Source organism: Canis lupus, chromosome 9 (genome assembly GCF_003254725.2).
Source record: "Canis lupus dingo isolate Sandy chromosome 9, ASM325472v2, whole genome shotgun sequence".
NCBI lineage: Eukaryota > Metazoa > Chordata > Mammalia > Carnivora > Canidae > Canis > Canis lupus.
Genome location: NC_064251.1, coordinates 20759355 through 20777866, shown reverse-complemented (window position 1 = coordinate 20777866; position 18512 = coordinate 20759355). Strand labels below are relative to the sequence as shown.

Here is an 18512-nt window from a genome sequence, read left to right as displayed (position 1 = left end):
GAGACATAGGCAGAGGAAGAAGCAGGCTCCCTGTGGGGAGCCTGATTTAGGACTCGATCCCAGAACCCTGGGATCACGACCTGCACCAAAGGCAGACACTCAACCGCTGAGCCACCCAGGTCTCCCAGGGATTAGAATTTTAACAGGATTTTTTGGGGGGATACAAATAGCAGATCTGCATGTGCTATGGCAGGATGTGAAAGAAGCAGCATGATTAGAGATTGGGAGAAGCATGGAATCTGGTCAAAGCATGCAAAGAGCAAGTGGTGGCAGAGGGAGTGATAAGACCAGCTCAACATTGCCCATGAAAGGCCCCGTATGCTAAAATAAAAATTTGGATTTTATTCTATTGGCAATGGGGAGCTATTGGAAGCTCTTAGGCAGAATATGGCACTTTTGATCTGTTTTTAGAAAGAAGAATGCTGGTGGCCATGGAGAGGAAGATGGAAGCTGGAAGTACCTGGAAGTAGAAAAGTAGTTGGGATATTTTGCAATAATCCAAGGGGAAAATGCTAAAGGCTTGAACCAAGACAGTCATGGTAGGGATGGAGAGCAAGGATTGGGGTTAGGAGATTTCTTCACGTATTTGCATGTCATCCTTGCGCAGGGGCCATGCTAATCTTCTCTGTATCATTCCAATTTTAGTATATGTGCTGCCGAAGCGAGCATGGGGTTAGGGAGATTTCTGATAAGAGGCTAAACAACTCAATGACTAAGGAGATATGGAACATGAGGAAGAGGGAGGAGTTGAAATTGATTTCCAGGGTTCTAAACTGGACAATTGTGTGTAGTGGTCACAGACAGCAAACAGGGAAATATGAGAGGAGGGGCAGGCTGGGGAGCAGAGGATAGGCTCAGTTTAGGACTCATTGATTCTGAGCGAATGAAAGGTATTCAGATGAAATGACCAGATGAGACAGGATAGGCTCAAGTCTTAGTGAAGAGTTTAGGCTGGAGGTGCTCCAGTGCAAGCCAGGGGCATTTGGGCTCAGACTAACTGAACCAGAGAAAGGGTATAGAGGGAGAAGAGAGCTGAAAATGAGAGGCCGGCAGAGGAAGGGGTGAGGGACATCAGAGGCTGGCAGGAAAAGAGTGATATCCATGGGACCAGGAGAGTGGAGGCACTAAAGGAGAAAGGGTTCCACGCAGCTGGAAGGGCTTGGAGTGGTAAGGGCATGAAGACAGGAACCAAACAATAGTTTAAAGACAAGGAGGTCATTGGTGACTTTAGCCAGAGAAATCTCAAAATCAGCCAAAGGCTGTATCTCCATTCAACCCATGGACTGGCATCTGTTTGCATGGAATGGAGGGAAGAGGGTTGAGAAGTCCACAGGAGTTGAGGAAGTGGAGGTGGTGAGTGTGGCTGGCTCCTTCAGGAAGCTCTGGGGAAGGAGAGAGAGGGTGGTGTCTATGGGACTGGCAGGGTCTTCCCGGAGGTAGTGAGAAAGTGAGTCTGTCTAAAACCTTACTCTAGTGTCTCTCCTTCAAGAAGTTCTGGGGAAGGAGAGAGAAGGTGGTGTATGTAAGGTTTTAGGATCAAGAGGAAAGAGGCAACAGAGGGAGACATGAGATCTCAACTGGGCTGCACAGCGCACCATGCTCAGGCCCCAACTCTTCATCAAACTGGTTGTTTCAAAGTCAACACTCATTTTCCCACATAACACTTAGGTTCCCCAACTAGAGCCTCAAAGCTACTTCATCTGTAATCCACCAGAAGTGGAGGACAAATTATACATGGGAAGTGTATTTCTCGCTCCAGCTCAGAGCTCTGGAATATCTCACCACTTTAAAGATGCTGAAAGGAGGAAACTGGTCTCCCAGGAGTGGGCGAGATGGACCTATTCTGATCTGGTTCATGTATCTGCGAGGCCCAGCGTCTTGCTTGAGTCATGCCAAGGAAAGGGGAATTTATGGCAGGGACACAAAGCCTTGGAGAAGCTGGCAGTGTTTGGCCCCTGTCTGGTGGTTGCTCCTTTCTCTCTGGGCATCTCTGGCCCCCCAGGCTATGGTCTTTGCCTTCTAGCAGTCTGCATGGACTAAGACAAGTTCCTTGTCCCGCACAATTCTATGTGAATGGAATTCAAGGTCCTGCTCTGCAACACCTCCCCCTACTCTCTAAATCCCCTTGTTCCTTGGCCTCTAAAGAGCACACCTCATTCTGCATCACAGTTATTTTTCTATGTCTGCCCAACTCTGCTAGTTTGTAAGGGTCTTAAGGCCAAGGATCGCATCTGATGCAAACAATGCCTGGCAGCAACTGGCATAGATAGCTATTCAGCAGATGTCTGTTATTGAATGAATGAATGAACAAATGAATGAATGATTTTGGTCTCTGGGCCTAGCTCTTCGAAATCTGTGCATATAAACTGTAGTGGCAGGTAGAGGATTGGGAATACATTTCTCACCATGCTGTTTATCACCATCTCCCCAGGACAGTGCCTGACACATGGCATGGGTTTGTTGTTGGTGGACTGCTTGTACAAAAATTCCTGGGTTTGAGTCCTGGCCTAGGGCTGACTTAGATACCTTTGAAGTGAAAAGCAACAAAAATCATTCCTCTCTCCATTACAGAGGAGGCAACTGAGCTTAGAAAGTTTGCACAACCAGGGCGCCTGGGTGGTTCAGGTCATGATCCCAGGGTCCTGGGATCTTGAGCCCCACATCAAGCTCTCTGCTCAGTGGGGAGCCTGCTTCTCCCTCTGCCTTTTCCCCACTTGCCCCCTTCATGCTCGCTCTCTCTCTCTTTCTTCTTCTTCTTCTTTTTTTTTTTTTTTAAGATTTTATTTATTTATTCATGAGAGACACACAGAGAGAGAGGCAGACACATAGGCAGAGAGAAGCAGGCTCCATGCAGGGAGCCTAACGTGGGACTTGATCCCAGGTATCCAGGATCACACCCTGAGCCAAAGGCAGGTGCTCAAACGCTGAGCCACCCAGGCATCCCCCCCCTTTTTTTTTTAAGATTTTATGTATTTATTCATGAGAGACACAGAGACATAGGCAGAGGGAGAAGCAGGCTTCCTGTGGGGATCTTGATGTAGGACTCTATCCCAGGACTCCAGGGTCACGACCTGAGCCAAAGGCAGATGCGCAACCACTGAGCCACCCAGGTACCCCTCTCTCTCACTTTCTATCTCCCTCAAATAAATAAAATAAAATATTAAAAAAAAAGAAAGAAAGAAAGTTTGCATAACCCTTCCCAGGTGCATGGTAGCATCAGATTTTCCAAGCGATGGGGTGCCATGTCCTGTAGGGCCTCTTGGTTCTGAGTTGCTGGTCAGCGTGGAGCCCTCAGGACACATGAGCTCAGAGAGATCTCAAACAGAATTCAAGCGGGCATTTTATTCTCTGCAGGCTGGAGGTTCCTTGCTGGGGCTTGTATTCCAGGAAGGGGCTCTCTTTGGCAATCCCAGATCTAGGGTGAGGGGAATGAGGCATTTGTCACAGGCTCAAAATGCAGTAGGGCACCAAAAAACGCAGTAATCAAGAGCAATACAATTTAACAGAAAATTTTAAGAAAATCAGGGCAGCCTGGGTGGCTCAGCGGTTTAGCGTTGCCTTCAGCCCAGGGCGTGATCCTGGAGACCCCGGATCCAGTCCCATGTCGGGCTCCCTGCATGGAGCCTGCTTCTCCCTTTGCCTGTGTCTCTGCCTCTCTCTCTGTGTCTCTCATGAATAAATAAATAAAATCTTTAAAAAAAAAGAAAAAAAGAAAGAAAATCAGTCCGGCTGCCTGTTTTTTTTTTTTTTTAATTTATTTTATTAAAAACATTTTACTGATTTTTTTAAAGTAATCCCTACACCCAATGTGGGGCTCAAACTCATGACCCCGAGATCAAGTGTCATCAGAAGCTCTATCAGCTGAGCCGTCTAGGCCACCCTGGCTGCCTGTTTTTTAAAATAAAGATTTTGTTTGGAACCAGAGTTGGGATTAGGGTGAGGTAGATGAGGCAAAAGACTGGATGTGAGGTTGGATCTTTATTTAAAAATTTCATATTTTTTTCTATTGTAAGTTTTTGCATTAAGTTTGGTTTAAAAAGTACTTCATTAAAATAGGATCTATCTTGATTTCTTAGTTTGGAGCATCTCCTTAAACTCCGTGCCCCAGGAAAACACCTCATTGGAAACCCTGGATTCCAGGACAGGTCAGGGCCAGGCCACTGAGGTTCACTTCCCCTGGGTCCCTGGCTGCCTGTACGAAGCAGGCATGGGTCTAGGTGCTTTCTGTCCTTCAGACATTATGGCATGAGGTTTTGCTTTGGATTCTCTAGGAAGTTAGGTCTCCCCTTGCCCACTGATGTTTGATTGCTGAACTCCCATCTGCCAACCACCATGGGTATTCTAATCCCAATTAGATTCCTTTTTTGTTTTTTAAAGATTGTATTTATTTATGCGAGAGACAGACAGCATGTGGTAGGGGGCATGCGTGGAGGGGTGGGCAGAGGGAGAAGCTGACTACCCGCTGAGCAGGGAGCTCGATGTGGGGCTTGATTACAGGACCCCAAGATCATGACCTAAGCTGAAGGCAGATGCTTAACTGACTGAGCCACGCAGGCCTCCCTCTAATTGGGATTCTAAATGTCCTTTAAACCCTGCCCTTCTTTCCATCCCTGAGGTCCTGACTTATCAGCCTCTGGTCCCTCTGCCTTCAGCCTCATCCCTTTATACTCCAGCTTCCATAGTAGCATAAGGGTCACCTGGACAAAGCATCCATCTGGCCTCAATGTTCCTCAGCTAAACTCTCCAGCACCATTGGCATAAGTCCCAACAGCCTCAACAAACCCCCTTCCTGAGCCAGGCCGACTCTCAGATCCTATCTATGTCCTATCCTATCCTATCAGGCACACCAGACTCCTCGGGATGTGGGTGTGTGTCTGCCCCCGTCTTTCCTGCTTCTCTGTCCTTGCACACTTGGTTCCTTCCCCCTGGATCTACTTGTCCCCTTCATCTTGTCCCCTTTCATCAACTTTCCGAGCCAGCCCAAGGGGCTTCTCTGTGCTTTGTGACTTTCCCGCTTACCCAGGATGACCCCATTTGCTCCTCTGTACGGGAGTTAAGACAGTGCAGTTCTTTATTTACAGGGCTATGCCCCCCACCAAATTGTGAGCTCCTCAAGGGCAGGTCCTGCCCATTTTGTATCCCCTCTTCCCGCTGCCCCCCCGCAACCCCTAGTACAGGGCCCGGCACAAGATAGGCTCTTAGGGAATGAAGGAATGCATGCATGGAAAGGACATATTCTGTTCGCCCCTTTAGGATTTGCCACACAGCAGGATTTTGAGCAGAGCCCTAATCCCTGGCTTTCTTCTAGAGCTCATAGCATCAGATTTGGAAGTTAGGGGGATTCCTGGTGCCCCAGCACCAGGGAGGACAGATGAGGAGGCTGCTTTGGGACAGCTGGCCATTCCAGGAGAGGAAATTAAAACTAAATTGAATTAATTAGTGTTCATATTGAACCTTACTTCTTGAGTGTACTAAATCTGATTAAACAAACAACAAAAAAGAATCACTTTGCTATCCTTTTTTTTTTTTAAGAGAAAGGAAAAAAAAAAAAAAACACCCAAAGATGTTGATTTAAGATATGGCCCAGGGCTGGGGGCCAGGGGGGACCTGGTGAAGGCTCCTGTTGTTTGGGGTCGGAGGTCGCAGGAGCAGCCGCTGCCTGGGGATCAAGCTCAAGGTTCTGGAGTGATGGAAAAACCTGGCCTGACGCTTTTCCTCAGCGGACCCTTAACTCGCTAACAGGAGCCAGCTGAGCGAACACAAACAGAGGCGCTGGAACAGGCACAGATCCCAGCTTCCTCTGAAATTTCCAGGCCTCTTTTTTCCTGTCGGATTCCAGACAGATGAAATTTTCCTGGCCTCAGCCCTGTTCCTGGCAGCATCTCCCCTCTGAATCACCATAAATCAGGGCTGGGGGTGAGCAGAGGGATTTTCCTGATTGACAAGCGGCTGCCCCGGTAAAATGGGGGCTCCATTTCCTAGGCTAAAAATAACTCTGGGGTGCTTGCCCAAAGCCCTCTTCATCCCAAGGTTCTGTGGGTATCTGCTTTGGATTTTAAATATTCATGTCTGCCTACGATTATTATTTCGTTGAGAAGGGCTGTGGACGTGCAGATGTGGGCCTCTGGGGGCCTCGGTGGTCGTAAGCGACACCATTGTTTGTGGGATCACAAGGGGGGCCGTGCATTCCTCAAAGCCTTCATCATCCATGGAGCCCCCAATTAATTTCAATACAAACACCGGATTTGGCTTCCCCCACGCCTTTGCAGCCATAACACATGAGGTCATGCCATTTTGGTTAAGTTTTGGGGAGACGGGGGTTGGGGGGGCTTCCAGGCCCCTGGGGATACGTGTTCTGCAAGGCTCAGGCTGGGCTGTTTACTGCAGGGGGTCCACCTGCCCACTGGAATTCTCTTTCTCACCTTCCTTCTATCAGAAATTCTCTGTTCTCAATCTCTCCAGTCTCATTTGCAGCCACTTGGCTGCCCACCCACCACTCCTATAATTCTTTGAAGACACCCAGAGCCTCCTCACCTTCTATGCATTTGCACGCACAGCTTCTTCTACCCAGGACAGCTTTTTATCCCTGCACTTGCTGCCTTGTTCTGGAAGGTTCCACTGCAGGGATTTCTTCCTCCAGGAAGCCTTCCAAATCACTCCACTCAGGGTTAAGTCCACTCTCTTCTGTATTCCCATATAGCTCACAGATTCTCCAACATGGTAGCCTGCATCAGAATTGCCTGGAGGGTTTGTTAAACCCCAGATTGCTAAACCCACTCCCAGTTTCTGAATCAATAGATGTGGAGCGAGGACCTGCAAATTTGCATTTCTAACAAGATCCCTGGAGATACCAATGCTGCTATAGGCCCCTGCAACCAGCTCCACTGACAAGCCTTCTGCTGGGTTGCCATGAGCTGTTATTTGTCTTTTCCTTCCACTAGGAGGGCCAGGGCTGTCTTTCTCACCTCTACCTTCCAATGCTTAGCATAGCCTGTGGCACAGTGAAATTGCCTACTAGAGGTTTGTTGATTGAATGAACTGTGCACACAGAACAACATACCAGTGGCAGAGCTCAGCTGAGGGAAGGAGGGCAGCAGACAGAGACTTCCCTTTTAAGGACTCGGCTGCTGTCTTTCAGAGGGCCACTGCTGGGTTCAAGGGGGCCAGGTATTGGGGAATCACCAGTCAAGGTGAATGAGTGCAACCCCCTCTCCCAGAAAGCCCTAAACAGGAGGGCCACTGATTCAGCTGCCAGCCAGAGATGCCAGAAGGAGGGATGGGGAATCAGCATTTCCATTTCATTTTCTCCCTCTGGGAATGCCAGATGGCAAAAGGATGCTGGGGACCCTGTCCCTTCCCTTAAGCTAGATCAGAATCCTAGCCGCCTTTCCTTTTTTTAAAAAAATTTATTTATTTTAAAGATTTTTATTCATTTATTCATGAGAGAGAGAGAGAGAGAGGCAGAGACACAGGCAGAGGGAGAAGCAGGCTCCATGCAGGAAGCCCAATGCAGGAGTCCATCCCAGGACTTGAGCCAAAGGCAGACACTCAACCACTGAGCCACCCAGGTGTCCCCCAGCTGCCTTTCCTGTTGCTTTATACTCCTGTCACAGAGCCGGTGAGATCTCAACCCTTGCCCCAAACTACGAGGACTGGCCCTTTCCCTTCTGCACTTAGAACTGTGTTTTCCACAGTTTCTTGAATGCACCCTTTTTATTTATTTATTTATTTACTTACTTACTTACTTATCCAACTATCTATCTATCTATCTATCTATCTATCTATCTATCTATCTATCTTTAAGATAAAAAAATTATTCATTTGAGAGAGAGAGAGAGAGAGCACCAGTGAGAGCACAAGCAGGAGGAAGAATCAGAGGGAGAGGGGATCCCTGGGTGGTGCAGTGGTTTGGCGCTTGCCTTTGGCCCAGGGCGCGATCCTGGAGACCCGGGATCGAATCCCACATCGGGCTCCCGGTGCATGGAGCCTGCTTCTCCCTCTGCCTGTGTCTCTGCCTCTCTCTCTCTCTCTCTGTGACTACCATAAATAAATAAAAAAAATTAAAAAAAAAAAAAAAGAATCAGAGGGAGAAGCAGATCTCCCGACCAAGCAGGGAACCCAATATGGGGCTCAATCCCAGGACCCCAGGATCATGACCTAAACCGAAGGTGGATGCCCAACTGACTGAGCCACCCAGGCGCCCCTTTAATGCACCCTTTCTTTTGGACCACCACACCTTTGCTCATGCTGTCATCCTGCTCAGTGCTCCCCTTGTTTCTTCTTTGCTGGTGGACACCCAACCCATCCACTCAAGGCCGAGGCCCAGTTGACCACCTGTATGCAGGTCAGAGGCTCATTGTCTCCCCTGGGCTCCCACACAGCAGCAACATAGTGGCCTGTTGTGTTGGTTCAGATGGGTTTGGTTCTTGCCCCAGGTGGGAGGTCTTTCTGATGCCTCTACCTCTGGTTTAGAGTGGGCACTCAGGGCACTCTGAATCGGCCCATATCTGCTTCTCTTGGAGGAGAATATGTTGGTGAGGGGGATCACCTTGGGGCATCATTCACCCTTTCACTGCCAGGGCCATGTAGCTGATCAGGGGGTCTCCATTCCATAGGTGTCACTGTCTAGCCACCTGCTCAGCTGAAAGGAATAGATAACAGGTGGGGGGAGGGGGGGAGGAAGTGGCTAGCGTGCAGCAGCTGGTGTGGCCAGAGAGCAGGGATCCTGAGTCCAGTGGGAGAGGGTTGAAAGCCTGGTTCTGCTTCTTACCACCTCTGTCACCTGGAGCATGTTACTTGTCCCTGAATCTCTTTCTTCTGTAAATGGAGATAACAGCCCCGACTTCCAAGGCTGTGGTAAGGAATAAAGAGGATAACGTATACCAGGCTTCAGGCACAGGTGTTGGCATGGTTGCCTTTCCCTTTCTTCAGAATAGGGTCCCTAAGCTTTCTCTTTGTAAGTCCCCGAAGTGGTTGGTTTTCCACAGATCCCCTCCTTAATTTTCGTATTGTGATAGAGGACAGCAGTCTGAGAAGGGCTGGGAGCAAGCGGTTTTACCCAGGCTGATTTCAGCTGGAAAATCAGCCTTCAGACAGGAGGGAGGAAAAATTATTAAAGGATTAAATCCCAAATAATCCTATAAGCCCCAGGAGGCTCAGAAAGCAATAAGCCACAGACTTAAAATCTGATCTGTGAAGTCACGGGGGCAGAATCAGCATCCGAAGGCTGGGAGTGGGTTTCAAGTGTGCAAGGCGGTCAGACCTCTTCTAAAAAGTAGTCTCATTTTCGTTGCTCGGACAGCATTTTTCTTTTCTTGTTTTTTTTTTTTTTTTTTCTCATCTTGTCATGGTTTTTAATAACAATGAGTGAGCTGTAGGAGTAGGGGAACTTTAGCTAAAATTGCATAAAAATAAAAATTTAATTAAAATACACAGGTCGTGAAATTCCATCCTTGTAAAGTGAGATGTCTTGGGACTCTGCCCCAGCAGATCTTGCTCCCGGGGCCCCAGGTTCACCCTGGCTCCTCCTGGACCCCCGGACCCCTGAGGACAGCAGCGGGCCTCCCATTGCTGGATGAGCAGGGAGGTGCCTTCCGGCCCCTCCTCCACAACTCTCTCCTGGATGAAGGAGATCCCCAACTGGCCAAAGAGGCTGGGGGCTGGGGAGGGGTGGCCATGGGGCTGGAGTGGGGGCCAGAACTGGAGGTAGGCTTCCATGTGTGGGCTGTAGGGGGATTGAGCACCCTGAGTTTTAGGGGCAGCAAGTGTGGCTTTTACATTTTCCTAGGCAGAGAGACGAAAGAGCACAGGCCTGGCCACTGGAGCCTGGGAGTCATACATTCTAGTACCAGTGATGTCACAACTCACTGGACCACTTGAACAACTCATATCTTTGTGGGCCTCAGTTTCCCCATCTGTAAAATGAGCCGATTAGGCTAGATCAGGATTTTCCAAAGTGTAGATTGAGAAATCCTAAGGATTTCACAAAACGTCTCTGGGGTCTTCGAGGTGATGCCTTGATGCTTCCCTGCCTACTTTTGTCTGTTTTGAAGATTGGGTTTTCTTTCTTTCTTTCTTCTTTCTTTCTTTCTTTCTTTCTTTCTTTCTTTCTTTCTTTCTTTCTTTCTTTCTTCCTTCCTTCCTTCCTTCCTTCCTTCCTTCCTTCCTTCCTTCCTTCCCTCCTCCCTTCTTTCCTTCCTTCCTTTCTCTTTTTTAAAGATTTATTTATTTTCTCATGAGAGACACAGAGAGAGAAGCAGAGACACAGGCAGAGGGAGAAGCAGGGTCCTCACAGGGAGCCCGATGCAGAACTCGATCCCAGATCCTGGGATCACGACCCGAGCCAAAGGCAGGCACCCTGCCGCTGAGCCACCCAGGCATCCTTCTCTCTCTCTCTTTCTTTCTTTCTTTCTTTCTTCTTTCTTCTTTCTTTCCTTTCTATATTTTATTTATTTATTTATTTGAGAGAGAGAGAGAGAGAGAAAGAGTACATGTGAGAGAAGTGGGGAGGCAGAGGGGGAGGGAGAGAGAATCTCAAGCAGACTCCCTGCTGAGTGCAGAGCCCGACACCAGGCTCAATCTCATGACCCAGAGATCATGACCTGAGCCTAAACCAAGAGTTGGAAGCTTAACTGACTCAGCCATCCAGCACTCCAGATTGGGTTTTCTTAAGATTAAGAAAGATTAAGAGTGCTCAGCCTGAAAATGTTTGAATGCCTCTCAGGCCTCTTTTAGTTGGAACAGGATGTGATGTGCCCATTAGGGCCCCGAGCCCGGCTTTCTTGGCCTGGCCATGTGCTCCCTCCTCCTGCACCAGTGTGTGATGGACTCTCTCCCTCCCCACTCCCATCACCTTTTTTTCTATCTTGGTTTCTGAGTCATGAGACTCTGAGAATTGAATGAAAGCTACCAATGCTCCCTCTGGAAAAATACACATAGAAAAAAATACATACATGCTATGAAAATATAATTATGTTAGCATCCAGATTCCCTTCGAGAAAGAAAATGCCTTCATCTGAGATTACCTGATGGGGCTGTGGGCCCCAGGTCAGGATATGAGAGGTGGGAGCAGAACAAAGGGACAACTGATTTTGCTCTGCATGAGAGAATGGCTCAGTCAGAATGGCTCAGTCCGTAAGCCTCTCACCATCCGGCAGGTGCCTCCCTCTTTCTGCTCTGGTTGGCCTAGACATGGAATCAGCCCTTCCCCATGACTTCAATACTGAAAAATGTGTTACAGACTTGGCTAAAGGTTTGAGGACCAGCAAAGTAGAGTAGATGGAAACCCTTTCTGTACTGTCTTTTGGTAGCAAGTGATGAAACATCAACTCAAATTTCTTAGGGGAAAAAAAAACTCAGGAAAAATGAAATATATTGGCTTACTTAACTGGGAAGTCGCCAGTGGAGCCAATGTCCCACTGAGTTACAAAACTCAGGGGAACACCATTAATGTGGCTGCTCTCACACTGGCTCAAGAGGATCCAGGACACATCTCTTCTCATCTCCCTGTCTTTCTTGGTGTGGCTTCTCTTGGTATTGGCTTTATTCTTTTTCCTGTAGAAACACCCCTTCCATACAGTTGGGAAGTTGGTCCTAATATCCCCAGGCATACCAGGCCTACTAAGTCACCTCAGTATCTGGGGATGGGTTACTTTGATTGGATTGGGCCGGGCCTGGGTCAGGTGCTTACCCCTGGCTGGTGGGCTGGGATATTGTATTTAGCAACATTTTCAGAAATTTAAAATTGGGGAAAAGTAGTTTTCTGTTTTTGTTTTTTTAAGATTTCTTTTTCTTTCTTTCTTTATTTTGTATTTATGATAGTCACACACAGAGAGAGAGAGAGAAAGAGGCAGAGACACAGGCAGAGGGAGGAGCAGGCTCCATGCACCAGGAGCCCGATGTGAGATTCGATCCCGGGTCTCCAGGATTGCGCCCTGGGCCAAAGCAGGTGCCAAACCGCTGCGCCACCCAGGGATCCCTTTAAGATTTCATTTTTAAAAGTAATCTCTATACCCAACGTGGGGCTCAAACCCCACAACCTTGAGATCAAGAGATCTACCAACTGAGGCAGCCAAGTGTCCCAGCAATTCTTTGTTTTTACTGGATGGCAGAGGGACACTGGGCAGATAAAACACACACATACACACATACACAAATATAGCAACATCAAAACAAGTATCTAATCTACCTTGCTGGTCTTTTTTTTTTTTTTTAAGATTTTATTTGCTTATTCATGAGAGACACAGACACAGAGGCAGAGACATAGGCAGGAGAAGCAGGATCCATGCAAGGAGCCTGATGCAGGCCTCGATCCCAGGTCTCCAGGATCACGCCCTGAGCCAAAGGCAGATACTTAACCACTGAGCAACTCAGGTGTCCCTACCTTGCTGGTCCTTGAACCTTTACCCATATAACACGCTGTGTATGAATGATTATGTGTATTGAAGTCACGGAAGGAGGTTGATTTCTACCTCTGGGTCAGTCCAGAGTAGAACAAGGACAGTACCAGCAGGGTGATGAGATGACCCACGAACTGAATGAATTTGGAAGATGGTGAAGTCTTAACTGGGAAAGTCATAAGCAACATCCCAGTATCCCTGGAGGGGCTGGGAGGAGTCCATGTGGAACAGGGTAGGCATTGACTTTATTCAATCTCAAAGGATTGGGCATCTTTGATGGATACACCTGGATCATGCACACAAAATATTGCATACAATCCTGGAGATACAGGATGCCCTGAAACCCATCCAGTGGAGAGCCCCCTCTGGACCCTGCCACTTTCTGGCCTTTATTTTTTTCCTTTGTGCTCATTCACTTAAAATTATTGGAAAGAGAGAGAGAGAGAGAGAAAAGAGCTGGCCTGTGAGCACCAGTTGTGTGTGGGGGTGTACAGAGTGTGGAGCCAGGCTGGGAGCTTGATCTTGGGACCCATTAGATCATGACCTGAACTGAAACCAAGAGTCGGATGCTCAATAACTGAGCCACCCAGGGTACCCCATTCATGCACTTTTTCTCATGAAGCAGATTCCAAGGCTGAGGCCCCAGCCTCACTTGGCTGCCTCTAACTCCGCTCTGAGATGTGATACCTATATTCCCATGAGAATTTTCTGGACTGTTCTCAAAGGACTACTGGTCAAGCCTGCCTTCTGCATTTCTACCAGTTTTCCTCCAACTCAGGATGAGGTAGCAGTCCCAAGAGACTAAAAACGTCCTGCTACCCCACCCCTCCCGCCCCCACTGCCAAGAACCTGTCCTTCCTGATGACGTAATCCCTGGCTCTTGGGCACCAGCGGGAAGGAGCAGCTGTGGGTGACCCGCTGCAGGCAGCTCTGAGCAGGAGAGCTGCCATGGCTTGGTCCTGGGCCTCGGGATTTACTGCTACCTGCTTTTTTGGGATCTGACAACTGCAGAAAGGGTTGGAGACAGGATTTTGAATTTGTCCCAAGGAAATAATTCAAAAGACACAGGCAAGAAGGGGTCCATCGGTATGGTAGTGACACTAATGAACAAAATCCTGCAAGTCCAGTAATGCGAATAAGCAGCATTTTGCTCTGCATGTCACATTACTCCACCTGTCCCTCACAGTTACATCATGCGCTGGGTAGGCCCTTGGCCAGGTTTATACAAGTGAAGGGCAGAGCTACACTTTAACCCTGAGCTCTTTCAACTACCTAAGATGTGGGAAACAAAGGCAAGAAATTAAATTTCCTTACTACTAGGGACACCTGGGTGGCTCAGCAGTTGAGCAGACGCCTTTGACTCAGGGCATGATCCTGGAGTCCTAGGATCGAATCCCACATTGGGCTTTCTGCATGGAGCCTGCTTCTCCCTCTAACTATGTCTCTGCCTCTCTCTCTCTGTGTGTCTCTCATGAGTAAATAAACAAAATCTTAAAAAAAAAATTTCCCTACTATTCACAGCCCACTGACAAGTCCTTGAAACAGGCAGAGTGACATTACTCTAGGGACTCAGCTGCCCCTATGTTAATAATTTGCTAAGGGCAAAAGGGAATCTTAGCCCGACCCCCAGGATCCTGTAAGTCTACTTTAACATATAAAAATTCCTTTGGAGACTTCCTTTATCCCTCAAGATACATGTTGGTGATCCTCCCCCAAACATATGACCTACTGATATACATCTAAAGGGTCTTGTGACTCAGGTTTTATTAGACAGTAATAAATGACCCTTTCCTAACAATAGTTACCTCCCTCAAGGTCCTAGAAACATTGCTTCCAAAATTCCTTAGAGACTCACGCTATCCCCACCTCCTTCCCAACTATTATTTTATTTTTTTTAAAGATTTTATTTATTTATTCATGAGAGAGAGAGAGAGAGAGAGAGAGGTAGAGACACAGGCAGAGGGAGAAGCAGGCTCCATGCAGGGAGCCCGACGTGGGACTCGATCCCAGGACTCCAGGATCACGCCCTGAGCCGAAGGCAGATGCTCAACCACTGAGCCACCTAGGGATCACTCCTTTCCAACTTTAAACTATGTAATGGGCCACTCCTCATGACCCTGGTACAGCTCTTTCTGCCCATGGATCCTGTCCCTGTGCTTTAATAAAACCACCTTTTTGCACCAAAGACATCTCAAGAATTCTTTCTTGGCTGTTGAGTCTGGACCCCAACATCTTTCCTATATCACCTACTCCAACTAGATTCCCTCCGTCTGGCTTTACCACTTGCTTCACACAATTTAGGTGAGCTAAGAGTGCCTTCGATTGATTGCCGTCTTATGTGGTGCCAGGCACTATACCAGACATGCTGCATATGTGCTCACATCAAATCTTCCCTCAACCCTGTGAGACGGATGTTATTTTAAAGATGACAAAACAGGCTCTGAGTGGGTAAGTTATTTACCTGGAGTCACAGCTGTCTCTGTAGCACTTTCTGGAATCTCTGGCCTCAAGTTTCTGGATGGCTAGGAGGGCTGTGGGTAGAGGCTGAGAACAAAATGAAACAAGTAGAGCTAATCTGCTTCTCCTGGTCCACTTAGCCTGGTGCTGAGCCTCCCCTCACCCTGCAGCTTGCATAGACCGACTGCTAGAGTGCTTACCATTACAATAGATTTCCACACCTCTAAACAACTCAGTTCTCCAGGGGCACTGCAGGTGTCCCACAGATCTACCTCAGGTCTGATGCTGCTTATCTGGAGATAGCATCAGATCCCAAAGGTTAAAGGCTCAGCCTGCTGCTCCTACCCTCCACCCCCACTTCAGAACCCAATCCAGGTTGTCACCTGTGCTTCTGACTTATCGGCTATAGACCAGAAGTTCCCATGATCCTTTCCTTGGGTTCAATCGTTCTGCTAGAGTGACTCACAGAACTCAGGGGAAACATTTCATTTACTTGATTACCGGTTTGTTATAAAAGGATATATAACTTAGGAACAGCCAGATGGGAGAGGTGCATAGGGCATGATATGGGAGAAGTATGAAGCTTCCCTGCCCTCTGAGTGAGCCACTTACCCTGAATCTTCTCATGTTCACCTAGCAGAAGCTCTTCAAACCCCATCCTCTTGGGTTTTTAGGGAGGCTTCATTACATGGGCATGATTGATTAAATCACTGGCTTTTGGTGACCAAACTCAATTTCCAACTTGCTCTCCTCCCTAGAGGTCAGGAGAGACCCCTCTCTGAAACTTCCAACCCTCTAATCACAGAATCCGTTCCTCTGGTGACCCAGGTGCTTCTCCAAAGCACCTCATTAACATAACAAAAGACATGATAGCTCTTTAAGCTTAGGAAATTCTTTTTTTTTTTTAATTTAAAGATTTTATTTATTGATTTATGAGAGACACAGAGAGAGTCAGAGACACAGGCAGAGGGAGAAGCAGGCTCCACGCAGGGAGCCGATGTGTGACTGGATCCCAGGTCTTTGGGATCACGCCCTGGGCCAAAGGGAGACACTCAACCCCTGAGCCACCCAGGCGTCCTTAAGCTTAGGAAATTCTAAAGATTTTAGAAGCTCTGTGCTAGGAAGGGGACAAAGACCAAATATATATTTCTTATTAGAAATCACAGTATCAGGACGTCTGGGTGGCTTAGCTGGTTAAGCGTCTGCCTTTGGCTCAGGTCATGATCTCGGGATCCTGAGATCCAGCCCTGCATTGGGCTCCCTGCTCCGTGGGGAGCCTGCTTCTGTCTCTCCGTTTGCTACTCCTCCTGCTTTTGCTCTCTCTGTCAAAAAATAAACAGTATTAAAAAAAAAAAAAAAAGAAATCACAGTATCATCCCATGTTACAGTGTCATCATTTATTTATATATCTGTCCCTCTCCTTAGACTGGAAGTGCCTCAAAGTAGAGCCCAGCACTTGGACCAGTGCCTGGTACATGACAGGTGGCTTGTAAATGACTGTTGATTAAATGAATTAATCGGAGGAAGTGTGGGTAAGAGGAAGGATGGGGACAGGATCAGGGATTAGAGGGGGTCATGGCCCCTGTGCTGGTCAGTTTTGCTGCAATAATGTCCCATAATAAGCCATCCCCAAATAACCAGCATTCACATACTTCCTGGCTCACAGCTGGCTTTGCTGGGTCTCACCCGTACTTGGCTCCAGGCTGAGGTTCAGGTGTGCTCCATGTGTTTCTTTGTTTTCTTGGGCAAGCTGCTATTTGGGACATGCCCTTTTTGTGGTGAACAGCAGGAGCAGGAGCAGAGTGTGCCCCTTTAGGTTGTGGCCCCTTTAGGAACTGGCACACTGTCACTTCTGCTCATATTCTATTGGCCAAAACTGGTGATATGTCCAAGCTCAATGCCCACTCTCCTGCCTAAAGATCATAGGGTGGATGAGCGCAAAGGGCTGAAGAACAATCTACTATAATCTTCCTTAAAACAAAGCCCAGAACCTTCTTTACGCCTAGCCTACCCTGAGAATCTAGAAGTGTGCCTGCTGGTCCCAGAGTTACACCTGTGGCCTGCATACCACTTTCCCCTTGGGGTTTATGGCAGAAAGTAACAATTATTCCCATTATCCATTGCTCTTTTCCTCTTTTTAGTGAGAGAATACCCCAGATTTTATGTAGTTGAGCACATGGTGCCCACTGAAGGCCACACTTCCCAGCCTTCTTTGCAGCTAGATGTGGCCGTGTGACTAAGCTGTGGCCAATGGGATGAAGAAGAAAAGCTGCAGGCACCTTCTGATGTCAGCTGTATGAGGAGGCTGGTAGTCCTCCCCAGCCCGTTCCTCCATGCCTTGGTGAATCATAGATGGAAAATCAGTGTTGGCTGGAGAGTGTTCCAGGCCTTTGCCTGAGGCGGCCAAAATGCCAACTGGAGCCCAGGCCTACCATAGGTGACTCACTCCATGGGCCCTGTACCTTTTCACCCTCACCTTTCAGAATTTCCAACTGATACAAATTAGTGGCCACTTTATGGAGTTTCTTGCTCCCGAGCCATCAGCCTGCTTCTATCCAAGCAGCACCATCTTGTGCTGCCCTCTCTGGCCTGGACTCCTTAGCCACACTCCTGTTTCTTTCTTGGCCAAAACCAGGGAGGTTCTCTCTAGCCCCCTGAACCCCTCTTCTTAATTCTGGCTTCAGTTCACAGTGACTTGTGTCAGCCTTGAACCATGTCAAGACTCTGGTAATGAAAACAGCAGGTAACCTGTGACCCATATTTCCCAGAGTCCTGTGGGAATTTGACATTGGTAAATCCCAAAGTTTCACAATTCCTACGTGATCCAATAGCCTTTGCTTCCACAAGAAGGAAGGGAGGAAGGAAATACTGAATGAGCATGTACTATGTCCTAAGCATTTTCCCATTTGCTTTCTCATCTAGCTGCCAGATAATATGGAGATGGTAGAGGCCCAGAGAGTTGAAGGTGCTTGGCCAACACCACACAGCCAGTAACTGGTGAGGTTGGGGTTTGAACTCAGGTCTCTCAGACTCTGAAGCTTGAGCTCTTCCCTTTGTGCAATCTCCAAACAAGAATGTGCCCAGACACTCAGGGATGTTGAGGGGGAGTGTTTTGGTCAGAGATGTAAGAAGATAGAGGGATCAAATGGGAGTGGTGGGGGTGGGGGTGCAAATAATGGAGGAGTGAGATGATGGAGAAGGAAGGTGACAGACAGATGGGGAAGGGAGGTAATGGGAGGGTCAAAGGGTTCTGCTTTGACAAGGGACTTAGAATTCAAAGCATGGAGTCTTTTTCCACGCTCGCCTTGCTGGAAACTCCTCATATCCCCACATGTGATGAGCTCACCCTTCTGCTGGCACTGACTCGCCTCTCATCTTGGCCCTGCCTGGGACACACCAACATTTCTGCAGGAGGAATAAAGCAATAACAGGAATCTCATTTTTCTCCCTAAAATAATACTTCTTTATTTTGCCAGCAAGTGGGGAGCTGCTTCTGCCAGTAGTCCTGTGGGAAGCCTGTTCCCAATCCTGCAGGATTAATTTGATGCTGGCTTCCCAAGAGCCCCCAGCAAGCAAGGCAGCCCTCGGGTGACCCCAGCTCCTGGTGACACATCCCTGAAGTCTTCCTTGGCCCTGGAGGGTCACTCACCTCCATGA

At 48.0% G+C, this 18512-nt stretch overlaps 1 non-coding gene across 1 annotated transcript; it reads right to left on the bottom strand.

The window, feature by feature from the left end:
• Positions 1-562: 562 nt before the first annotated feature.
• On the bottom strand, positions 563-669 carry LOC112655725 (U6 spliceosomal RNA). The gene has a single exon (XR_003133854.1). It is a non-coding gene; the product is annotated as a U6 spliceosomal RNA (small nuclear RNA).
• Between the last annotated feature and the right edge of the window lie 17843 nt (positions 670-18512).